Here is a 24,154-nt window from a genome sequence, read left to right as displayed (position 1 = left end):
ACTGGAATAGCATTTTAAATACTAATAGGTGTTAAATAACTGACAGGTTTATTGAAAAATAGGTCATTGTGTTCCGTGAAAAAGCAAGGACTATGTATCTTATTTCCAAATTCTTGTCACTAGTACATTGCTCAACTCAGAAGTATATGTCCTTAAAAAGATTTTATGACTAAATGAATGGTATTTCTGATATTGCATATGCTATCCAGTTCAAAAAAAAAAAAAATTACTGCCTCTTGCTGTTTTCAGCAAAATTCAAGAATTCTTTTGTGCTGTAAAATAGTGATTGATGAATGTTTTCCTTTATTACTTACCAATGTAGGAGGCCACAATGTTCATTTAAATGTACACAAATGAGTGTGTGTGTTTGTCTGTCTGTGTCTGAATACCCATGGCTTAATAGAGAAGTCTTTGTTACTGAGATGAGTTTGTTATATGTATACCTTTCAGAGATTATCACCTTTCTAGAGCCCTCTTTCCCTTTTTTCTTACCTTTGTCTCCTGCAAATAATCAGGAAAGAACATTTAAAAAGAGTATAGGAGATGCCTGATAATTATAATTCAGTATACAGTCGCAAACACAGGAAAATATGGACATACTTTTAATGTTAAACTTTTTCGAAGTAGTAACATAGATGCAGAAAAGTTCACAAATAGTAAGTATACATCTTGATAAATTTTTAACCCAACAAACAAAGCTAACATGTAACCAGCACCTGTATGAAAAAACAGGACATTATCAGAAGTCCCCTCATGCTCAACTCATGCCCCAAGGGCAACTTTTAGCTTATTAGTTATGGCTGGGCTTGAACTTCGTGAACAGAATCATTGAGTGTATATGCCTGGCTCAATATTATGTTTGTGAGATCCATCTCTGTGCCCTGTATAGCTGCAGTTTCTTCATTTTCATTGTTATATAGCATTCCATTGGATATTCATTGGAGATATATATATATATATATATATATATATATATATATAGCATAATTTATCCATTCTAGTGTAAATCAACACTTTGAAGGTTTTTATTTAAACATTAAAATGCCGTTTATACATGCATTATACATATTTTATGTATTTTTTATGTACACATTTTATGGGCATTGTTTGGCTTTTATGAATGTTCATGTTCTTTTACATGTCTTTTGGAGAATGTATTCTTGTATATCTTTGGAGAGGAGTTGTTGGTTCATAAGGTATGTGTATAATAATCCTGAGGTGACTCAGCCAAAAGTTTCCAAAGTGATTGGCTCAAATTATACTCTCGCCGGCAGCAAGGGAGAGTTTGGTTACAGAACTAGGGAATTTTATATAAACTCCAATTTTGATCTTTTCATCTGCCTAGCCGCAATTGTCTTCTTTCCTAACAGTCATAACTTAGAAAAGTGCAAATGGACAGATGGGTATGAAGGAGGGATGCTGTAAACTTCATTAACTTCTGAAAATTTGTTTAATAGAAATGTGATATTTTCTCAAATTATTTGGCTGCTTATTAATTTTAAATATTTTATTAAAACAGCAGATCTAATGAATTATTCAAAACAATAACAAAATGGTTATCTTAATTCTATTTATTTTTCTCTGTGGAAGATCACACACACACCTTTTATCTAGATCCTGTGCGCTCACCAAGTAAATAAGATACATTTTTAGTGTTCTACTAAAAGCCCCCACAGGAGAGAAAAAAAAAATACAATACATATTCATAAACAAACAGAATTAGAAGTCAGTGTTCTGAAAAAGGAGTGCTTGAAAAAACACCATGATTTTAAGCTTTACAGAACATATCATTGTACTCAGTGTAGGAGGTGAAGACAAGAGGCAATTTATTCTGCAGCTGGTTTCGAAATAAACACAGCAAAGAAAGATAAGGAGTGAAAGAGGGATAAATCCGCCAGTAGCAAACTTGATGGACAGACAGGCTGCCATTAACAATGCTGTTGCCTTTGTAAGTACAGAGTGATGTGGAGATACCCTGGCATTTATACTGTAGACATGGTCCTTAAAGATTTTACACCTCCAATTCCTTAGAATTATCAGCTATCTCCAGCCTGTCAGTCATCTGAGCAATCTTAGATTTTTAGCTTGCAGGCCGGGCAGATTATTGACAAAGCAATCCAGGGTGATATAACACACCCTGACAAACAACAGTGAGGGGATTGTGTTTACCACTTTCACTGCACCAATTCAGCTAAATTAATTCTTAACACTGAAAGTAAAGTTTCTCTTGATAACCATTCACTCCCTACCAGTGTTTTGCTGCATAGCGCTAGCTTGTGTTGAGGTCTTGCAGTGTCCTGATGCAACTAATTTAATCTAGCGGGGACTAATAGAAGCGGTGAACGTATTTGATCTATCTCCATAGCAAGAGGGCTAATGAGGGCATCTGTAAATAAAAACGCTGTTAGAATTGAGTTAAAGATTTGACTTAGAGACTTAATATTTTGACTTAAGTAGATAAAAGTAGATTTCTAAATTAGGTCTGCCACTCTATCTTTAATTCATCCCTTTATCCGTAGGAAATTGAGCTCACACAACTCTTCCCATTATGTCCCAAGTCTCAAAAGCAAAGGTAACAAAACAACTACAAAACAGACAGACAAAGAAACAAAACTCTTTGACAAAATTTATTCTAGGTAGTCTTTTTTAAATTGTATTTTTACCCAAAGGCAGTTCTAATGGTAAACCATTAAAGCAGGGGCAAAGAGAGTTTGGAGGGTGCAAAAGATAACTTTTGAAGGCAAACCATTGACACACCCTTTATTTTAGTTACTGTTTCAGGCACTGCTAACTTCAAAGCTAATTTTTTGGACCATGCTAATTTTATAATATATTACATAGTAAATCACTTGTAGAACCTAAGTGCCACTTGTAATTGCTATGTTGTAATCATTTCTCTAGTCTCATAGTTTAAATTTTTAAAGCTAATTTTAATGGTATTAGACTAAAACATGTTTTTCATGTAGAATTCTAATGCTGTCATAATTATATGAAAATATGTTTTAAATGCTTTTGAAATATCTTGGGATATATTTTTATTTACAGAATTATCTCAATTTCATAAACAACATGAATGTTGGCTTCTAAACTAGAAGTTGAGAACGATTTCTGTAAATGGAGAATTTTTATAAAATACATAAATATATTTGATTAAATACATATTCATATTTTAAATACAATTCCAACACAATGCATAATTAAGTTTTATAGTCAGGTAAAAATAAAAATAATTAAAAATATGAAAATTAAAGAAATCGAATAACATTGAAATTACATCCCCTTAGATCTATCTCATCCTCTTTTCATTTATGGTGACAGAGGATTTTTTGCTTGTGCATGTATTTTAGAATCTGGTTCCTGTCTATCCCTTTAAATCCAACCTGGAAAAACATCCCAGGTAGTGAAAAACCTCCGATATCCTGACCTTGCTGCTCTTTCTCATAAGTGCCAAATTGATTGCCACCTCATGGCTTTTATTTCTGCTACTGCCATCTCCAGATTTTTGCATGATTAGGCTTTCACAAGAGGAGCTGGAATGTCACCTTCTTCAACATGCCTTTACTAATACCCTAATTAAAGTACCATCTTTCATTCATCTTCTATCCCTCTGCCCTGCTTTATTTTCTTCATGGTAAATATCACTACACAAAAGCATGCCATTTATTCATCTGTTTACTTGTTTGTTACATATTTTCCCCACTAAAATATAAGGTCTGTGATGACTGGATCTTTTTATTGTTATTGTCGCTGGAGTATGTCTACTACTACCAAGTGGGTGTCAGCAAAACTCTGTTGAAAAAATGAGGGACTGAGTCTGGTAATGTCAGTGGGAAAACATAAAGACAAATGGTAAAAATATTTGGATTGTGTATTTAATACAATTTACTAAATTAACTGTAAAGAGAGAGAGAAAAAAAAACCTCAAGATTACTATGTGTTTTCTGTCATGGTTACTTAGGAAAGGAAGTTGGACAATATATAAAACTTGTCTATGGTAAATTCACCTTTGGATATATGTTGAGAGACCAAAGAGATAGCTATATAAAGACATTCTTAGAAAGGATTTGAAACACTGGTTCTCAACAAGGGGCAATTTAGGCTCCCAGAGTATATTTGGCAACATCTGGAGTCAATTTTTGTATTACAACAGGGAGTTGCTACTAGTGTCTAGTGGGTTAAGGCTAGAGATATTGCTAGCCATGCTGCAATGTACAAGACAGCTCCCCACAATAAAGAATTGTCCAGCCTCAAATGTCAATAGGGGTGATATTGAGAAACTGAATTAGAAATACAGATATATGTGAGATATTTATATAGAGGTGGTTGATGAAATGGGAGTGGATAAATTATTTAAAAGAGTGACTGCATATAGATAATAGGGCTAATTGACATTTATCTAAAACTTATTGTCTGTCAGACATAGTTCTAAAAATTTTACTTATATTAACTTATTTAATCCAAAAAGCAACCATATAAGATAGAAGTTATCACAATTTTAAAGATAAAAATATTAAAACACATAAAGTAAAGCAACTTTGCAGAAGCTAGAAAATGGTAGAGCTAAGATTCAGGACAAGGTAATTGGATTCTAGAGGTCAAATATAACTTTTGCAAATTACTGTCTTATACAGTAAAAGTGAAAAAAGGAAAAAGCTAGTAAGACAGATATAAAGAAATGGGTTGCTCAGAAAGGAATCTGAAACTGAAAAAACTCCAAAGTATTTCTAAAAGCAGCTATCCCATGGTGTCAGATGCTGAATTGAGCAAAGAAAATGTCACTGGACTTGTCAAATGGTCCTTGGTGAACTTCTGCAGAACAATTTCAGTCAAGGACATATAGCGACATCTGTTCAAAATGAGTGGATGTCTGTATAGTTCTGAAAGAAATATGCAGTAGTTTGAGGGAGTATCAGGATGGAGGGAAAGATGCTTAGAGCTCTTGGGAAGCAGAAATTAAGATTGAGTGCTAAATGTTTTAAAATAAAATTTGGCTTTTGAGAGTGCAGAAAGCTTGAACAATCCTATGGAGAATGTTATAAAAGTCAACATGAAGTACATTTTTTTTTTTTTTAATTTGAGACAAATGTCCAGATTAAATATAAAAGCATGGGTTTGTAAAAATCTCAAACACCCACTTTCCTCCTATTTTTCTATAAAGATGTAATTGATTGTGAGTGCTGCCTGAGATTGAGCTTGGAATGGGATATGATAAAATGTAATTGGCATAGGAACATCTCAGTTGGGTCTAATTTCATTGTTGAAATGACCATTTATAGAATGAGATGGATGAGAAGATGGTATAGAGGGGTCGGCTGGATAAGGTCAAGGTTCTAGGGGTTATTATAAGAAATAAAAGTGAGATGGGGGTACAGAGAGATCAGGAATTGATAGGACAGTAGCTCAAAAAACTTTATTTCCATAAATGTTTCAACTAAAGGATAGATAACTACGAAGAATTATACTGTGTGTCAGAAAAATCATATAGTACATTAAAAATAACAAACTTTTCTCTATATAATTTATGGATGAGAAGAGTTTAAAATTTTGATCTTGATCACTCCCACTAAAGTGTTGTTCTCTGACAAGCAGCATTCTCGTCACCTGGGTGGGCATCGCCTGTTAGAAATGCAGACTCTCAGGTCCTGTCCCAGTTCTTCTCTATCAGAGTCTGCTTTTAACAAGATGCTGAGAGTCTTCTACCATTAATATTTGATAAACACTTATCTAGATTATTGATTTTCATACTGATTTTCTTTTGTTCTACGCCATAATTTTTCTTGCAAAATGAAATATGTAAATCTGAAGTAGTGTAGTTCAATTGGAGATAGGGAAACCTCTTACAAGTTTCTAGTGTTCTGCAGAATACACTTTGCAAACCACTGGCTGTTTCAGTTTTGGACTCACATGTTGTATGTAATGTGTGACACCATACTTTTTGTGAGACATTGGCCTGACTAAATGGTATGCCAAGTTTTCCCTCCTTCTTGATCGCTAGATAGTTTATAATTGATTTCTTGTTTGTGAAATCTGAGTTTCTCTTTCCTAATGTAACAGAGCTATTTGTTAAACTTTAAAGGTATATGTAAAATGTTTTACTTATGAACTGATCTCTAGAATTTATTTGCATCGCAACCATTTTCCCTTAACGTCCTCTTTTTGTTCTAGATCCAATCCGGAGAACCACATTGCATTTAGTTATCATGGCTCCCCACTCATCACTGGTCTGTGAAAAAGTCCAGGCTTTCCTGGTTAGTCATGATCTTGACAGTCTTGAGGTGTATTGGCTGGATATCCTGCAGAACTGTCATCTAATCTAGGTTTATCGAATGTTTTTCTTAGACTAGTCTGGGGTTATAAATTTTTGGAAAGAATACCAGGGAGGTAAAGATCCCTTCTCATCACATCATGTCAGGAGGACGTGATGTCCACAAGATATCATTGATAATGTTAACCTTCATTGCTTGATTAAGGCTGCGTTTGCCAGATTTCTCCACTGCAAAATTACTATTTTTCTTTTTTCTCATCCTATTATTTGGAAATGAGTCACTATGTCACAAGGGTGGGGGGATTAAGCCCTAATTCCTAGAAGGTTGACTATCATCTTTGTATATTTTTTATTTAGTTTTTCACAAGAGTTCTACATTAGGCAGTGAGCTCTGTAATTGATACATGGCCTCTTGAATGGAGGGAGTTTAACTTAATTCTCTGGGTTCCTAGGATTAAGGAGAATGCCTGGGATGCAGTATGTATTTCTTAAATATTCACGTTTTTAATAAACTAGTTATTTTCCTTTAAATAAAAGTATCACAGATGACTTGGCCTTTCCATTTCCATTTAACGGGTTCATGTGAGACAGAAATGTTGAGTCCATTCTAAACGCAGTGACCAAACTATTCCATTAAGTCCTCAGAACTTGCCTAAGTTAAACTATTTATTAGATCCTATAGTTTAGTACTTACTGCTTTATACAATGTACAACTTAGAAACATTGATTTAACAGTGTGTTGCTATAGCAACTAAATATATAAACTATATGTCAAATTATTAAGTGTAAATATAGAATATTGATATTAATTTCACCAAAATAGTGCATCTCATTATATATACATTATACCTAAATCTATATCTATATATAAAAGGACCCATGTAATGACCTCTTTTAAATAGTTTAAAGCCAGTGCTTCATTCTTAAGTACAATGATAATTAATTTACAGAATAGCTCAGAAGTTATAGAAACATATTTTAATGGTGGTAGATTTTAGAGTTGTAACTAATATTTTCCTATATTTACTATATTTTGAAAAATAAAATCTATATACATACAGTAACAATATAAACAATGACATGTTTATTCATTATTATGAGATATACAAATATATACATACACACGTATATACATATAAACCTTCATATAAATAAAAATAAAAAACAAGATGTTGTTCTTTATCATAGGGTAAGATATAGGAAATTTCTCTGTGTAGCACAAGGTTAATCTAGGAGAAAGTTTTCTATTAGTTCTGATCTCTGAATAATTTTCTAGTATGATCAGGAACAATGAAAAATGCTATGAATCCCTTTAATGCAATATATTCTTGAATCGATTACCAATGTTTACCGAAAAAGGAACTGGCTATGTTGTAACAAAGATAATTGTATGTTTAATTATTTATAAGGGTACGATCATCAAGTTTCTAAAATTCTTTCCATAAAACTATCTCAATATAAATCTCTGTGATATACAGCAAAGCTACTTCATCTTTGCTTCCAGCCATGCAGCCTAAATCCTTTCATTAGTACACGCCTTCACTTAAGGGAATCCCTTTAACAAAGGGATCCAGCACATCATTATGACTTTTAGAGTAAGAAGATGACTGTGGCAAAATAATAAATACCCCATCTTATTAAGATACGTCAGTTATGGCAGCACTGAAATGTTTTATATTTGGTTTCCACACCACACATTTCAGTTCCAGCAGAAACCCAGGGATGCACTCTAGAGAAACACATAATGAGGTCAGATGGAAAATCTTGTCTTGTTTCAGATATGAATTCAATCCATCCTTTCTTTCATGTGAGACAATATTCACAGAAGGAACAGCTGCTGACATGTTTTTAGCTTCACTGACACTGAAAATCTCTTCTCCTCAATTGGCACTTTTAGCTTCCACCTGAAAAAAAAATATGCAGAATGATATTATTAGAGATGGCCATACATAAAAAAAAAAAAAATCTTATTATGTTTGTTTATTCACCCTTTGCTATATTTACTACACAATCATGTGAGCTAATTTTTGTCTTATGAAATATAAATAATGAAAATCAATGCTAGCGTAGGCCATTTTTGTTGCACTGTGTGTTAGAAGCCTAGCATCTTGAAAATTGGGTAGGAGAGGCAGAAGATATAATCAGAGGAGATAAAAAAAATAATGCTTTTATATTTTCAAAACTATAGTTTTGGCATTTAGCTGTCACAAAGAGGTTCTTCACTTAAAAATCAGCCCTTAGATCTACATTGCGTGATTGTATGAAGTCAGAACAATGCTTCAAGTACTAGTTCCCCATCTTTTGCATAACTATCTGAATAACAGCTAAATAAATAGGTTAGCATTACTTGAATTAAGATTATTTATATGAAAACCCTAATTAGTCCTTTTTCCCTGCACATTAAATATAATTTTGTGCCTAATAATAAGGAAAACCAGAGTAACCTGAATGTAGGAATCGAATTGCCCATGAGAAAACAGGAGACCACCTGATGCAAACATGGTCTGTTAGACAAAGTCTGGTAAGGAAAGATGCTGTAAATGATTAAAAATATTAATGCATCTTTGAATATATGTTCTGTGTCTCAGAAGAGACTGCATATGATGCTTTTGTCCTGTAAAAAAGGTACCTAATCATAGAATTCTCGTGGTATTCCTACCTCATTTAGCTTTGCTGTGTCTATCTTTGTGAGGAACGTGTTCACAGGGATGGAATAAAAATAAATGAAGCCTGGTAAACCAGTATGGTTCCTGTATTCAGACTAAGAATCCTCTTTTGGCCTTCAGGATGCTGTTATTCTAGTGTGAATCTGCGCTTCCTCATCTGTAAAAAAGAAGGTGAAACTATGCTTTCTAAAGTTCTAGAATTAGTACCCTATTATCATTCTTAAAGAATTCTGACTCTAATGAGGGATCTTATTATGTGAATGAAAAACTAAACTAGAAGTCATTTTTCCTGGACTCTGTGTACAAGTGTTAATGGTAACTTAATCTCTATATCTTTTTTAGAACAAACGTAAGACCTGTTTCAAAGGAGAGATTTTTTAATCTCTCGAACAATGTTCCTTAAATTCCATAAAGCTGAAAATCAGTATATGATACTATCAGCTATCATTCCGAATGTAATTTTGAAGATGTCAGTTTTATCTAAAAGTCATAGTGAATGTTTTTAAACAAATGTTTTAGCTCTAATATTTGAGTCCAAATGGCAATTTTTGAACCTATGTACCTTTGTAGAGTTTTTAGCTTTTACATTTAGGCCATTGATACACAGAGCCAGTATTGGGAACTGAATGGAAGAGGTGAGCCAAGTGAAGTTTGGTAGGAAATCTAGTTTTGAATAGATATCCAATACTTGCTTCTTGATGAGGTACCAGATGCGAAAATTGGCAGCACAGGACTTGACATTTAGTACATTCTCAGTAAACATTGAATAAATGAACACATGTTGATTATAATAAACACTATATCTTAATACATATGAAAGCATAATAAAAGTAGAAAAATACTTTTGTAAAAAACAGTATATTCATTATCTATGATGTGATCACAAAAATAGTCAAGTTTTATATACTTCAATTATATATTTGACCCCATTTTCTTTATTATTAAATTCATGGTATTAGATTAATAAACCATATTGTGGTCCACAAAATCATCAAATATATAATTTTGTTTTTAAGTTATTTATATTTTTAAATTATAAAGAATATTTTTTATAAAGAGTTCAAAATTATAAAGCAGAAATAAAAGTCCATTTGACATCTGCATTTCCCCTGCCCACTGCCCAGTTTCTTCTTTATCCATTAGGAATGGTTTTCATATGTATACATCAATATTTGTGTATATTATAGTATTTTAAATATTTTTATATTGGTAAAGTATATGAAACAAAGTTTTGCATTTTAACAATTATGTGTATAATTCAGTGGCAATAATTATATTCACAATATTGTGCAGCTATATTACCACTATCTATTTTTAAACTTTTTATTACCTCAAACAGAAAGTGTACCCATTAAACAATAACTCCCCATTTCTCTCTACCCCCAGTCCGGTAACTTCATATCAACTTTCTATGTCTATGAATTTGCCTATTCTGAATATTTTATGTAAATGAACTCATACAATCTTTGTCCTTTTGTATATAGCTTATTTCACTTATGGTGTTTGGAGGGTTCATCTATGTTGTAGCATGTACAAAACTTATATCCTTTTTAATGTTGAATAGTGTGCTCTTGTATGTATATACCATATTTTGTGTATCTATCATCTGTCAAACACTTTTGTTCAATAGGTGATGGTTAATAGTATATCACCTGTAATGAACATCAGCATAAAAGTAGCTTGTTTTAGTCCCTGTTTTTGATTCTTTGGGGTATATACCTAAGAGTGGAGTTGCTGGATCATATGATCATTCCATTTAAATATTTGAGGATCTTTTAAACTCTTTTCCACAATGGCTGCACCATTTTATATTCCTACAAGCCATGTACATGGGTTCCAATTTCTCCACCTTTCCACCAGCATTTATTTTGGATTTTTTGAAAGAAATTATAGCCAGCCTCATAGGTGTGAAATTGTGTCTCATTGTGGTTTTGATTTGCATTTTCCTAATGATTAATGATGTTGAGCATCTTTTCATGTGTTAATTGACCACCTGTGCATTTATTTTTGGAGAAATATCTATGAAAACCTCTTGCCCATTTTTTAATTGGGTTGTTTTCTTTTTGTTATTGAGTTGTAATAGAATATTAAACATAATCTGGATATTAACCCTTTAAACTTTTTATTACCTATTTATTAGCTAAATAACTTTCAAATATTTTATCTAATTCTGTAAGTTGCTTTTTCATTTGCTTGATAATGTTCTTTGATTGAAAAAAAAAGTTTTTAATTTAGATGGTCCACTTTATCTCTTCTTTGTTGCTAATGCTTTTGGGGTCATATCTAAGACTCCATTGCCATATCAAAGGTCATGAAGATTTGCTTATATGATTTTCTCTAACAGCTTTTAGCTTTTATGTTTAGGCCATTGATCCACATTCAGTTAATTTTTGTATATGCTGTGAGATAGGAGTCCAACTTAAATTTTTTTTTTGCGTGTGAAAAATCTAGTTGTTTTAGCATCATTTGTTAAACCATTCTTTCTTATTGAATGGGCTAGTTACCTTTGTTGAAAATCAATTGTCCATAGTTATGTGGTTTTATTTATGAGCTCTCCATTTTGTTTTATTGGTCTGTATGTCTCTCCTATGCCAGTACCACGATGCTTTCATTGCCATAACATTATAGTAAGTTTTAAAATTGGGAAGTGCAAATCCTCCAATCTTGTTCTTTTTCAAGAATATTTTGGCTATTCAGAGCACTTTGAAACTATATGAATTTTAGGATTATATTTTTTCTTTCTGCAAAAAAGGCTGCTAGAATTTTGACAAGAATTTTGCTGAGCTGTACATTGTTGTTGGTAGTATTGACATCTTTAAGATATCGTTTTATGATCATTGAACACAAGATGTCTTCTCATTTTTTAGGTCTTTAATTTTTTTCACTACCGTTGTATAGTTGTCGGTATTCAAGAATTTTACTTCCTTGGTTAAATTTATTCTTAGGTTATTATTTTTATTTTTCAATTACAATTGACAGATATCACATGAGCTTCAGGTGTACAACACAGTGATTAACATTAATACAACTTACAATGTGATCACTCAATAAATACAGCACTCATCTGACACTATACATAATTATTACAATATTGCAAACTATATGCCCCATGCTATACTCTACATTCCCATGACAATTTTGTAACTACCAATTTGTACCTATTGATCCCAACCCAGCTTCACCCATTCTGTCACCCCAGCCCCCAATCCTGGAATCATCAAAATGCTCTCTGTGTCTGTGGGCTGGTTTCTGTTTTGTTTGTTTCTCCTGTTCTCTAGATTCCACATTTAAGTGAAATCCTATGACATTTGTCTTCCTCTGTCTGACTTACTCTACTTGGCACAATACTCTCTAGGTCTATTTATATTGTTGCAGATGCAAGATTTTATTATTTTTTATGGCTGAGTAATATTCCATTATATATATAGCACCTCTTTTTTATCCATTCATCCATTGATGGACACCCAGGTTCCCTTCATATCTTGGCTATTGTAAATAATGCTGCAGTGGACAGATGGATGCACGTGTCCCTTCAAAGTAGTATTTGGGGTTTTTTAATAAATGCCCAGAAGTGAGATTACTGGGTCTTTCTTGGTCTCTTATTATAGCCTTTGTTTTAAAGTCTATTTTGTCTGGTATAAGTATTGCTACCCCAGTTTTGTTTTGTTTTCATTTTCACAAAATAACTTTTACATCCTTTTATATTCAAGTTTTTCATCATTATTTCTTCAAATAAGGTTTTCTATTCTTTGCTCTCTGTCTTCTCCTTCTGGTACCCATAGGATGCAAATGTTGGTGTGCTTGATGTTGTTCCAGAAGTCCCTTAATCTAGCCTCATTTTTTTGGATTCTTTTTTCTTTTTGCTGTTCTGATTGGGTATTTTCTGCTACCTTGTCTTCCAAATCACTGATTTGAACTTCTGCTTCATCTGATCTGTAGTTGATTTCCTCTAATGTATTCTTCATTTCAGTTATTGTATTCTTCATTTCTGAGTTGTTGTTGTTGTTGTGTGTGTGTGTTCTATATAGATTTTTATGTTTCCTATCTCCTTGTTGAATTCTCACTGAGATCATTGAGCATCATAATAACCTGTGTTTTGAACTCTGCATCTGGTAGATTGCTTGTCTTCATTTTATTTAGCTCTTTTTCTGGAGTTTTGTTCTATTTCATTTGGGATGTGTTTCTTTGTCTCCTCATTTTGGCTACCTTTCTGTGTTTGTTTCTATATATTAGATAGGACTGCTCTGTCTCCCAGTCTCAGTAGAGTGGCCTTATGTAGAAAATGTCCCACTGCTCAATGATCTCAGTGAGAACTTCAATAAGTCTTGATGTGGCTTCTGTATATCCTTAACTATAGAACTGTTCAGCTAGACGAGGTGATTCTCAGTTATGGTTGTTCTGTAGTTTAGTTGTCATTTTTATGTGGTTGTGTGAGGAGACAAGAATAGCTTTTACCTTTTCCACCATCTTGCCCCAAACCAGAAGTCCCTAGGTATCTTAATCTTTTATAAGGTATCGTAAGTTGGAATTTTTTTTTTTAATTTTCTGTCTATTGCTAGTAAAACACAGTGATTTGTGTTGAATTTGTAATCTGCAACTTTGCTAAATTTATTAACTTTAGTAGCTTTCTTGTTTTTTTGATTCATTTTTTTTTTTCTGTATAGATCATGTCATCTGTGAATAGAGATAGATTTACTTCTTCCTTTGAAATTTAAATGCCTTTTATTTCTTTTTCTTGACTAATTGTTCTGGCTAGAACATCCAGGAAAATATTTATTAGCATTGGTGACAGTGGGCAACTTTATCTTATTCCTGATCTTAAGAGGAAAACGTTTAGTCTTTCACCACTGAGGATAATAACTGTGTGTTTTTCATAAATGCCCTTTATCATATGAAGGAAATTCACTTCAATTCCTAGTCTCTTGAGTGTTTTCTTTTTAGTCACAAAAGGTTGTTAAATTTCGTCACATCCCTTCTGCTGCATCACTTGAAATAATCCTAGGATTCTTTTCTTCATTTTATTAAAGGGATGTATTATATTGATTTCCTAATATCGAACCACTCTACCATTCCTTGGGTAAATATCACTTGGTCTTAATATATAATCCTTTTAATATACTTTGAAATTTGTTCATTTGTATTTTGTGGATGATTTTTGAATTTATATTCATAAAAATTATGATTTGGTAAATTTCTTTTTGTGTGATATCTTTATCTGGCTTTGGTATCAAGGTAATGCTGGCCTCATAGAGTGAGTTAGGAAGTGTTTTCTTCTCTTCTGTTTCTTTGGAAGAGCTGTATTGATATTAATTCTTCTTTACGTGTTTGATAGAATGCACCAGTGAAGCCATCTGGCCATGAACTATTCTTTACTGGGAAGTTTTTCGGACACTGGTTTAATCTCCTATTATAGATCTCTTGAAATTTTATCTTTTTTCTTGTTTAGGTAATTTTTGTGTTTATAGAAATTTTTCTATTTCATTTTAATCATCTAATTTGATGGCATATAGTTCATAATTCATAATATTCTCTTATATACCTTTTTGTTCCTGTAAAGTGAGTAGTAATGTCCTCACTTTCATTTCTGACTTGTTATTTTTCATTTTTTTTTTCTTATCAATCAAGACAAAGGTCTGTTAACTTTTTTTTTTAAATCTTTTCAAAGGAATATCTTTTGGTTTCATTGATATTTTTTTCTGTTATATTTTTTTATTCTTTATTTCATTTATCTCTACTCTAATCTTCATTATTTCCTTCTTTCCACTAACTTTGGATTTAGTTTTCTAGTTCCTCACAGTACAATGTTTGATTTGTTGATTTGAACCTTTTCTTCTTTTTGAATGTATATATTCAAAACTATGTATTTCCCTGAGTACTGCTTTTGCTGCATCTAAGATTTAATATGTTATGTTTTCATGTTTATTAGTCTCAAGGTATAATTTCCCTTACGGTTCTTTAATCTATTTGTTGTTTATGAGTGTGTTTTACAATTCCACAGATTTGTCGATTTTTTTAGTTTTCCTTCTGTTATGATTTCTAGCTTCATTCCATTCTAGTGGGAGAAATTTTGTATGAGTTCAGTCTTTTTAAATTTATTGACATTTGTGATCTAACATATGACCAGTACTAGACAATGTTCCTTGTGCCCTTGAGCATGACGCTATTCCACTGTTGTTGGTTGCAGTATTCTATATATATCTGCTAGGTCTGTTGATTTATAGTGTTGTTCAAGTCCTCTATTTCTATATGAATTTTCTGTCTAGATGTTCTATTAATTATTGAAAGTGATGCATTGAAATCTCCAACTATTAGTGTAGAACTATATATCTGTCAACATTCACTTTATATATTTTGGGGCTCTGTTATTTACTTCATATGTACTTATAATTTTTATACCTTCTTGATAATTGACCCTTTTATCAGATAATGTTCTTCCTTGTCTCTTATGACAATTTTGCATTAAGGTATATTTTACCTCATATTAGTATAGCATGCCAGCTCTCTTTTGGCTACCATTTGCATTGAATGCCTTTTTCTATCCTTTCACTTAGAACCTATTTGCTCATCTTAAATCATATCTTTAAAGCAATTCTAGGTTAATAGCAAAATTGAGAGAAAGATACAGAGATTTACCATATACCCCTTGCCCCAACCTGTGTATAAACTTCCCCCATTATCAACATCTCTCACCAAAGGATACATTTGTTAAAATTGCTGAACCTACACTGACACTTCATAATCATCTAAAGTTCATAATTTAACTTAGGGTTCACTCAGTGTTATACACTGTATGAGTTTGGACAAATATAACATGTAAGTTGGATCATTTTTTAAAAATCCGTTCTGACAATCACAGCTTTTTGATTTGAAAGTTTAATGCATTTACATTTAATGTAATCACAGATAAGGAAGAACACTCCTGTCATTTTTCTATTTTTGTTGTATGTGTTCTATACCTGTTTTGCTCCTTGTTTCCTCAATCGCTGCCTTTTTTATAGATAGTTGATATTTTTTCATAGTAAACATACACTAGAATTATTGAAGGATAGACTTCTGTAAGAAGGAATTCCAATCCAAATGGAAAGAGTGAGCTGGGAGAAGCAATTATAAACAAACTACTAAATTTGTGGAAAAAAGTCAATTGTTGACTCTAATATAATTATAGCAAAATAATAATAATTTGGGGTATATTTAAAAACAAGGTAGAATTAAAAACACTGTAAAATATTAAGCAGAATAATGGGTTTGAGTTGATTAGGGCAAAAATATTTTATTGTGTTTGTATTGTTCTAGATTAAGATACAAAATAAGTTAAAAATTTTAAAATAATAAATTAATATTAAAAAAATAGAAAGAACATATAACTTCCCTAATAGGCAGGAAGAAAGACATAAATCTTAATAAAGCCACTGAAGTCAGTGAAGAACAAAAATTAAAAAAAAACAACCAAATAAATAAGTTGTATATGAAGAGCAATATGTGTTTGAAAAATAAATCTATAAGAAAAGAAAAAATAAAATGAAAAATTTAAGTTTTAATGTCAATTATATCTTGATAAAGCTAAAATTTTATACATCAATTACACTTTTAGCTTTATATTTCAGCTTTATTAGGTGAAAAACAATTTTAAAGTACAAATAAAGGACTTGTATCATGGGTATTAGCTTTCACAATAAAAAAAAAACTTCCAAACCAAATATAAATAAATTTTATTAAAATAATATAAATTTATTTAAGTATTATATAAATAATATTTATTAAAAGTAAGTTTTTACAATTAATGTAAATAGACTAAGTATTCTAGGTTAAAAGTGAAATTCTCAGATGAGATATAAAATAATATACAGTCATTGTATTAGTTTCCCATTACTGTTCTAATAAATTAGCACAAACTTATTGCTTTAAAACAATATTAACTTATGGTTCTGTAAGTCGTAAGTCCAATACAAGTCTCACTGAGCTAAAACCAAGGTATCTATATCTACATTCTTTTTTGTAGACTCTAGGAGAATTTATTGCCTTTTGTAGCTTTTAAATGCTTCCCATATTTCTTGTTTCATGGTCCCCTTCCTCTAACTTCAAAGTCAGCAATGGTAGGTCAAGTTCTTCTCATACTGCATCTCTCTGACCTTTCTTCTATCATTATATCTCTCCCTCTCTCGTTCTGGCTATAGCCAGAAAAGTTTGTCTTTTTTTAAGGTATGTGATTAGATTGCACCCACCCAGATAATCTATAATTATTACCCTTGAGGTAATAATATTGAGGTCAATCACCTCAATCACATATGCAAAGTTCCTTTTGCCACATAAGGTAACATTTACAGGTTATTAAGACTGGGATGTGGACGTCTTTGGGGCCATTATTCTGCTTACAAAAGCCTTATATTACATCTGAGAGCGTAACTAAAATAACATTACAAAATATTTGAAAGCAAATATTTAAAAAAGGATGTATTGGCCCAATACTTACCAAAATAATAATGGTGTCATTGTAATATTTTTAGGTAAATATATTTTAATATTAAAGCATTATTAAGGAAAAATAAATGTTTTCTCCATTTCACTTAGGTTACAGTTTAAATAGAAGTCTGTTTCATCTGCTCACCTTTTTCATGAGACTGAAGACCTTTCTTCCTGTTTTGTATGACTATAAAAGCTCAAATCCAAGTCACTAGTGCTCATTTTCAGGCCCTTACACTTTTAGTTATGCATTTCTGATCAAATTAAAGTTTGATAAAAATAATCGTACTGCTTATTTTTTGAGATTATGTTAGCTCTAAAACATTTCGGGTGTCATGTACACCATAATATCAAGGTTCCACAGTGTAGGAGCTAGCATATACATCAACTACAAATGGGAACAGGGCTGTCCCAGAAGGTAATGTGATACAAGGTGAAAAACTTGGCATTTGTTTCAGAAGACTAGTTTTAATTTGGTAAGGTGATCTCTTCAATACTAGTTAATTTCTCTGGGAACTTATTTTCATTATGCTTGAAAGTCATAATGTAAATCAAGTCATAATAGTAAAGATATGAGGGAGAAACTATAATATTGAGAATGAATGCATGATATACCTTCTATTATGAGGGTAACTGTGGTCCATAACGTAATGTTTATTAGAATAGCCTCTGAAGTCAGCCTGTGTTTTATTTTTATTATTTTTTTTGTAAAGGACAATTTAATTTTTTAATGGAATTTTTTTTTAATTTAAGTATAGTTGATATACAATGTTTTATTAGTTTCAGGTGTACAATATAGTGACTTGATATTTATATACCTTACAATGTGATCACCACACTAAGTCTAGTAATCAATCATCTGTTACTGTACAAACTTGTCACAGTATTATTGATTACATCTCCCTTCACTTTTTTTACCCATCCCCCATCTCCTCTACCTTCTGGCAACCATCAGCTTAATCTCTGTTTCTTTGAGTCCATTTTTGTTTTATTTGTTTGTTTGTTTTAGAGTCCACATAAAAGTGAAACCATATGGTATTTGTCTTTGTCCGATTTATTTAACTTAGCATAATACCTTTTAGGTCCATCCATGTTATTGCAAATGGTGATATTTCATTCTTTTTTATTGCTGAGTAATATCCCATTGCATGTGCATATGTGCACATATACACACATCTTTTTTATCCATTCATCTATCAGTGGACACCTAGGTTGCTTCCATATCTTGGCTATTGTAAATATGCTGCAATGAACATAGGGGTGCAAATATCTTTTAAAATTAGTGTTTCTGTTTTCTTTGGAGGAATGCTGAGAAGTGAAAAATTGCTGAATCATACGATAGATCTATTTTTAGTGTTTTTAGGAATCTCCGTACTGTTTTCCATAGTGGCTGCACCACTTACAATCCCACTAACGAGGCAGAGGGGTTCCCTTTTCTCCCCATCCTCACCAACACTTGTTATTTGTTGACTTTTTGATAATAGCCATTCTGACTGGTGTGAAATAATATCTCATTGTGGTTTAGCTTTGCATTTCCCTGATAATTAGTAATGTTGAGCATCTTTTTATATGTCTATTGGCCATCTGTATGTCTTTGGAGAAATGTCTCATATCCTATGCCTATTTTTTTTTATCAAACCATTTATTTTTTTTTTATTGAGTTGTACAAGTTCCCTGTATATTTTGGATAGCAACCCCTTAGCGCAGTGGTCCCCAACCTTTCTGGCACCAGGAACCAGTGCTCCTATGAGAATCTAATGGTTGATGACCTGGGTTGGAGCTGAGGCGGTGATGCTAGCACTGGGAAGCAGCTGCAAATACAGATGAAGCTTCACTCACTAGCCTGCCACTCACCTCCTGCTGTGTGGCCTGGGTTGGGGAGCCCTGCCTTAGAGTATATATTATTTGTGAATATATTCTCTCTTTCAGTAGGTTTTTTTTTTTTTTTTAAATCTTAACTCTTCCCTATATTTGCAGTTTGAGCTTGGGTATACGTTACTTAACCTCTTTATGCCTCAGTTTTCACACCTATGAAGTGGAATTCATAATAAAATCTATCTCAAAGGATTCTTATGAAAATTAAGTATGTTACTATTTGCAAAGCACTTCTTGCAAAGTAAATGGAGTGTAAATCAATACATTTCAGTACTTTTATCAAAATGACAGTCAAACAATGTATTTTTTTAGTACAGTATCTAAAACTGTTTAGCTCTGTGCTGACTTTAGAAGATAAGAAATATATTAAATATCTATCACATAAAACTTGTCCTCAAAATGACAGAAATACCTTCTGAAGATTAGCAATATTGAGTTGCTTCATTGTGTGATGCTGAGTTTAATAAAATCCGGAAATTAAGAGATTAGTTTAGGCTTTATTGTTTTACAAGAAAAACAGCTTAGCACATGAGGTCAGGGCAGTGCAAAAAGAAGGCTAGATCACCATAATAAACCTATGGCACATTCCTCTGTTCTTTTCATGTTTCTCAGGCGCTATAATTGTACACATAAAAAGTAGAGAAAAGAGGGTGCTGGCAGACCTATGATCTATTAAATAAGCCACTTTCACTTAATGTAATAGCTAATGCATTTTTTTCGGTCTTGGCAGAAATGTATCTTCCAGACTACAAGGAGAAAATTAAACCTCTTACATTTAGCATATACTTGTAGGACCAGTACCTGATATTCAAGAACTCGATGGGTCATATAATAATGACAGAAAACACAAGGTTATTATAGCTAAAGAAGGATAATGGAGAGTCTGAAAGGAATTTTTCAGGGGAACACCAAGAACCATTTGAAATAATGTAATGGCAATATCAAGTGCTTAGAAATGATGGTCTAGATAGATATCAGTGGTATTCAGCAACTTTATCAAAGCAACATGAACACTTATGTAATCAAATAAGAAGTCAGTAACTACAAGAAATTCTAATACTACCCACATTTTAAAATTAAATGACCATTCCCATATACATCAATTCAATTATTAAAATTCTGTATTTTATAGATAAAAGAAATATAATTTTTTTGAATTTCTCAAAGATTAATATTACTACCACTTAACTCTAATTAGCAAATCAATATATTTACTCCCGAGATCCTCATGGATATTCATCTTCATTAGGTTTCCTAATTAGGAAGAACTCTCTTACCTTAAGTTTTAGTTGCTTGCAATATAATGGGAGGGAGAAAGGAAGGGGAAGGATATTCAGTAAAAATAGAACAAACTCTGTCATCTTAGAATTTTTAAGTTATAGAAACGGAATCTTAAAAATAAAACTTAAGAGCAATACATAATGAGAGAGCCTATGTGAAATGGAGAGATCAATACAACCATCTCTGAGCCTTTCTTGTGGAAGTAAATCCTATCTATTATTTTCCATCAGAAACTACAGAGAGGTTTGTTTCCTCGGTGCCTCTGTATTGCTTGCAGCTCTTCTGATTCACTGGAGAATATAAGCATCTTCATAGTTTAGTCATTCTCTTTTTTCCCCTATCTGCTCATGTACGGAAATTCTCTCTCTCTCTCTGTCTCTCTCTCTCTCTCTCATCTCTCCAAATATGTGTGTAGACATTATATATTTATATACATATATACTATATATACATATGTATACTATATGTATATTTATGTATATTAGAATATCTGCTAAATTTTTTAAATTAAAAATGTCTAAGACTTAAAGATTAAATCTGTAGTCTTTCATAAAGCTAAGGAAGATTTCAGAATCCTCAAGAGTCAATTCGCTGCTTTAAAATATTTTAAAATAGAATATTTAAAATAAATCTCTCATATTACCCCTCATCTAACATTTAAAATGATATTCACCATACTCTTTAATAGACTATTTAACCATGATAAATATTTACAAAGAAAATTAAAATTCCAAACCATTCTTGTCTTCTGAGATTTGGAATGATAGGATACAAACCTAGGACATAAAAAAAAATGCTGAAATGAAAATCACAAGTTAATGTAATGCATATTATTTTATAAAATAAGAACAGTTTTTTTTCTGTTCTGCATAGCTTATTTAATAACGAATTCAATCATTCTACCATTGTTTATTAAGCTTTCACTTTCTGCTAAAAACTGTGCTAGTGCAAACAATACAAAGTGAGCAATACACTTCCTTTTCCTTCAAGGAACTTAAAGTCTAGTTAGAGGACACAAATCATAAACATAGAGGACACAAACCATAAAACTTTAAAAGTTGTAAAAATGGGTGCTTAATACAACATATGGGTTGGGGCTAGGGAGTCATGGAAACCATCTAAGTAAAGGTAACATATAAACAACTTTAAGATCGAGGAATGAGGGAATGGAAGAGGTGATCACGGTTGCAACAAATGCAGATAAAGAATGTATTTCTTACAGGAAACTGTAAATAGGTTATCATATTTTGAAGAGACATTCTGGGGACTGAGGGATAGAATTAGAAATAAGGCTGGAGATAGAAGGAAGGTATGATCCTGTAAGCACCACTACGGTTTTTTTACTTTATTCTGTTGGTAAATGGGGACTCGATGAGGAAAATAAAGTCCAGGGGAAGCAAAGAAGACACAAATACAAGGCCTAATGCAAATAATACTGAATGGAAATTCTGAACTGAAAAAATATTTTAGTCACCTTCAGAAATATATTTAGTCTATAGTTAGAGATAGAATGATATTATGCATTCAAAATGACCCTAAAGTTTTGCTATTCCCATGAGGAGCAAAGATGAGAGTGAATCATAGTTCTCAGACAACTATGTATGCATAAAGATTACCTAATGAGCATAGTAGTATAAATCTAGGCAATAAAACAGTTCTTTGTATTGGTCTTTTTTATACACATAAACTATTAATCTCAAGAGTACCTTTGCTTTAGAGATTTATATAAATATACGTTTTATCCAGGTTTTTGAAGTTTAAGTTACAAAAAGTGAGTTCAGCACAAATAACCCTGTTCCTATTTTCATAAAGCCTCTCTCGATTTTTTCAACTGGATGTTATTGCTCCCACCACCCCTAAGCCTCAGAGCATTTTTTTACTTCTCTTAAAAATATACATTTGGTTGTAAAGTTTTAAATTTATACTGAGGTGGCAAGATGCAATAGATATGAAATATCAAAATGAGTTGCCAGACAGAAATATAGATTTTTTTCAAAAAAGTTAAAAGAGCTAAGTAGTGTTTCTCCATCAGTGGCAATAGGGTTGACCTGTACATTTCAAGCCATTTAGCCTCTCTGATACCTAGGGAACTAAATAATAGTAACATGCCTAAATCTTTGCAAAAACTAAAATATGTTCTCGTCCATTTACTTGACACCCCCAAGCAGGATTTTAAAACTCTTTTTAAAGAGTTTGGAGAAAACATTGTGAGGAGTATTTTTATAGAGAGCTGCTGGAGAGGTGTGAGTTTCACCTCCTCAAGTGGGGAGCATATGAGATATCTACTCCCTTTAACAAGGACATATCGATTCTCAGTCTATAATCCCTGCAGTTGGTCAAGTGGCATGGTGACTGGGCTCTAATTGCCTTCCTCCTTGAGAAATCTAGGGATTGAGAGATGTGCTCCTTTGCCGACAAAGCAAGGGTTCAAGAGAGTTACTACTGCATTTACATAGACCCGAACTCCCAGAGTTTGCTAGAACACATGATGCTTGAGTGTTTCCAATGACTGCAGGTGTGTCATGCATGGGTAAGGGCCAGCCTGTGGTCATCTGGGGTTCTATATAATAGCTAGAGGAACAGAATGACCCCAGCGGCAATTCCTAGGAACTGTGGAAAGAGGTACAAGCAACTTTTAGAACAGAAAAGTATTTGCCATAGGTAATCTGGACTATAAATAGAGATCTTCGAGGAACTCATGAAAGCCCCAGCAAGGGTCAACTTAATCTGCTACCTACTTTGGTAAGAATGTGCCCTTCACCTAAATCCTTTGTATTCTGTGAGCCTGACACTGGAGGGGTCAGAAATTTCATTTAACCGTTGATGATAAATATGGAATAAAAGATGGGTCATACTCATTAGGATCATTATCTCATTGCTGACAACCTGACTAGAGATGATTAAATGCCAAGTCATGTTAGTAATTTGCATTATTTTTAATAAGGACTTGATTTCTGATTTTTGAAAGAGATCTATATTGTATTTGAAAATTACCATAAAAGACATTCTTACCTAAACATGAGAGGAAACTATATGAGACTTGCCCAAACTTTTATCCAGGAACAAGAAAAATTAACCGACAGTGCATATATTTTATTTAGTGAGTGATAAAATAAGGTCGCATTTCAATTGCTTCCTTTGTTGTACTTCTCTGATGTGTCTGTTACACATTTATCATATTTTGACTTAGACTAAAAATTTGTGCTTATGTCTTATATCCCTTACTAGGTTCCTAGTTCTCAGGTTATAAATTCCGTTGTTTTTAAAATCTAGTATGATGCTTTAAATAAAGAAATCAGACAATAATAAACTCACTCCTATACTCCATTATAAATATGTTTGCCTAAAGATGCCCTATCAGTTGCATGTTTTTATCATGTGAAAGAGCATGAGGTAGAATGAAAATATGTTTTAATAACACTGGGTGCCAAAATATAGAAGAGATAATATTAAAAGTTTATTGAAATAAACTTTAATAAATTTATATCACCCATAGACTAGTGCTATTAACTCTTTAGACAACAAATAAAATCTCTACCACTTTATGACAAAAAATAAAAACATTAATAGTGGAATGGGATAAATATGATGTTCAACAGTCTACTTT

This window comes from Pteropus medius, unplaced genomic scaffold (genome assembly GCF_902729225.1).
Source record: "Pteropus medius unplaced genomic scaffold, Ma_sr-lr_union100, whole genome shotgun sequence".
NCBI lineage: Eukaryota > Metazoa > Chordata > Mammalia > Chiroptera > Pteropodidae > Pteropus > Pteropus medius.
Note: the sequence above shows the minus strand (reverse complement) of the source record.